The following is a 3,196-nucleotide window of genomic DNA, read 5'->3' as shown; positions in this document are numbered from 1 at the left end:
CTCTGTCTCTGTCTCTGCCTCTGTTTATCTCTCTGCCTCTCTTTTCTCTGTGTCTCTCTCCCCTTCTGTCTCTCTTTATCTCTCTGTCTCTCTCTTTGTCTCTCTCTCTCTCCCTGTCTCTCTCCTTCTCTGTGTCTCTCTCTTTCTCTATCTCTGTCTCTCTTTGTCTCTGTCTTGCTTTCTCTGTCTCTCTCTATCTCTCTGTGTCTCTGTCTCTGTGCCTCTGTCTCTCTTTGTCTCTCTCTTTCTCTGTCTTTCTCTCTGTCTCTGTCTCTGTTACTCTCCTTCTCTCTGTCTCTCTCTCTGTCTCTGTCTCTCTCCCATGAATACATAAATAAAATCCAAAAAAATAAAAAACAGAAAACAAAAAACAAATCTCAAAAATCTCCTTCATAAATCCCTTCTATAATTTCTTTTTCCATTCCGTCAGTCTTAAGTGTTCTTTCTCTAAATAGCCAGGCTTTGGGACGCCCCTGTGCCTCAGCGTTTGAGCGTCTGGCTTCAGCTCAGGGCGTGATCCCAGACTCCTGGGACCGAGTCCCATATCAGGGTCCTCGCATAGAGCCTGCTTCCCTTGTCTCTGCCTGTCCCTGTGTCTCTCGTGAATAAGTAAATAAAATCTTAAAAAAAAAAAAAAAAAAAGCCAGAGTCATTTCAGGACAGATTCATTTTCTTTTTTATTTTATTTTATTTTATTTTATTTTATTTTATTTTATTTTATTTTATTTATTTATGATAGTCACAGAGAGAGAGAGAGAGAGAGAGGCAGAGACACAGGCAGAGGGAGAAGCAGGCTCCATGCACCGGGAGCCTGATGTGGGATTCTATCCCAGGTCTCCAGGATCGTGCCCTGGGCCAAAGGCAGGCGCCAAACCACTGCGCCACCCAGGGATCCCCGATTCATTTTCTTTAACCACCACCACCACCACCCGTATTTTCATGCCTTGTATCTATTCTACATGTCTCCTACTATCTCACACACAGAGGTTGTTTTCCTTATCGTTAACCAGTAGTCTCGATTCCATGTGGCAGATTTTTTAAAATTGTACTTATTTTACACTTTTTGAGAGAGGAGAGAGAGAGAGAGAGAGAGAGAGAGAGAGAGAGAACTTTGTGAAGGGGGAAGAGAGGGAGGGAGGGAGACAGAGACAGAGACATAGGCAGAAGCAGGCTCCCCACAAGGAGCCAGATGTGGAAAGGGGTCCGGACTCGGATACCTCCCCCCCCGCCGCCCCAGAATTGGGCCCTGACCCAAAGGCCGATGCTCAACCCCTCAACCGCTGAGCCACCCAGGCGGCAGACTGTTAACTCCTAGAAACCTCAGTCTCTGGTGAAAAGTCAGTAGGAACCACGGGCACATTGTCTATCGTACCAGAAATCCTTAGATTGTCAAATGTATGAATACATGTGATAGTTTTTAGAAACACGTGTGTGTGTGTGTGTGTGTGTGTGTGTGTGTTTGTGTATGTATTGTTGGGCTGGCTGAGAGACAGGGGCACCCAAAATGGCGGACATCTCAAACTGGGTCAAAATGGCTGATCTTCCCGTCAAAGCATCCCTGACCACCACATCATCTCCAGTGAGTCAAAGCCTAGATGGGAAACCGAAACTTTCCATCCAGGAACCGCCCCCGCCCCCTCCCCATCGTCTGATACTATCCCCCCCCTACTCCCAGCCAATCACCTAAGGACACGGTGTTCCCTTGTCTAATTTGGCTAGGGACCCACCCGGATCCAGAGTCGGAACCAAGAAGGCTTCAAAACCCCCACAGTCCCCAACCCCGCGCGACTTCCCTGACTCTGGCCACCTCTCCGAGTCATGGAACCTCGCCCAGGAGCGCTCCCCATTAAAGCACTCTCCTACCTACTGCCTGGCTCTGCTGGTTTTTTATTTCTCCGCTGTTCATTTTGTAAAAACCTAACATGTAGGACACAATTTTTTTTTTAAGATTTAAGAGAGGGGGGGGGGGGCAAAGACACAGAGGGAGAAGCAGGCTCCAGTGCAGGGAGCCTGACGTGGGACTCGATCCCGGGACTCCAGGATCACGCCCTGGGCTGAAGGCGGCACTAAAACGCTGAGCCACACGGGCTGCCCTGTATGATACAATTGTGAAGGAAGCACGAAACAGGGGATCCCTGGGTGGCTCAGCGGTCCTGCAGGGTGCCCGCTTCTCCCTCTGCCCGTGTGTGTGTGTGTGTGTGTGTGTGTGTGTGTGTGTGTGATGAATTGTGAATTAAAATTAAAAAAAAAAAAGAGGAAGGAAAAGAGAAACGAACAAACCAACCTGAAACACGTTTACTGACACACCCAGGTATCTGCAGGTTTCCTGAATCAGACAAAAGAGAAACACAAAAACTGAGGTGGGGGGAGGGGGGGGGGAAGGAAGAAAAGGGCAAGGGGTGGGGGAGGAAAACACAACACCACAAAACAAAAAAACCACCTTGGGTGTCTTACTGACTCACACTTTAGTATTTTACCTTTCTGTTGGAAAGACAGACGCCAGGTATCCGATGAACTGAACCCAATTTATCAATTAAGCTAGTTACACCTTCAAAGTTCCAGGTCACCAAAGATTTGGGAAGCTATTGTAAAAGTTTAACCTATAGACTATTTATTTATTTATTTATTTATTTATTTATTTATTTATTTATTTATTTATGATAGTCGGGGGGGGGGAGAGAGAGAGAGAGAGAGAGAGAGAGAGAGAGAGAGAGAGAGAGAGAGAGAAAGAGAGGCAGAGACATAGGCAGAGAGAGAAGCAGGCTCCATGCACCGGGAGCCCGACGTGGGACTCGATCCCGGGTCTCCAGGATCGCGCCCTGGGCCAAGGGCAGGCGCCAAACCGCTGCGCCACGCAGGGATTCCCCCCTTTTTTCATTTTTTTCTTTTTCTTTTTTTTTAACCTGCTTGCTCGTCACAAGGAAAAGTACACGAGACGGACAAAATCGATCATTTGAAGTAGTTTCCGTGGACAAATCCTCAGAGGCACAACTCCACTAATCCGTTGAGTTCACAGCAAAGTTGAGTACGCCCGTCCCTCGGGGCCTGGACCCTCCGGCATGGGCATGGCATCCGGGTGGGTCCCGGTGGAACAAGGGGATAAGTAGTTCTCCTTTTCTTTTCTGTGCCTGTGGGTCTAAGAAGACACCACACGTGTCTTGTTTCTTTGTAATGAGGTGGCGGAAGGGTCTATCTC

At 48.0% G+C, this 3,196-nt stretch overlaps 1 pseudogene; it reads left to right on the top strand.

The window, feature by feature from the left end:
* Positions 1–2,875: 2,875 nt before the first annotated feature.
* LOC140601872 (uncharacterized) overlaps positions 2,876–3,196 on the top strand; it is a 1,576-nt pseudogene continuing 1,255 nt past the window's right edge.

This window comes from Canis lupus, chromosome 12, assembly GCF_048164855.1.
Source record: "Canis lupus baileyi chromosome 12, mCanLup2.hap1, whole genome shotgun sequence".
NCBI lineage: Eukaryota > Metazoa > Chordata > Mammalia > Carnivora > Canidae > Canis > Canis lupus.
Note: the sequence above shows the minus strand (reverse complement) of the source record. Positions and strands in the feature narration are given on the sequence as shown.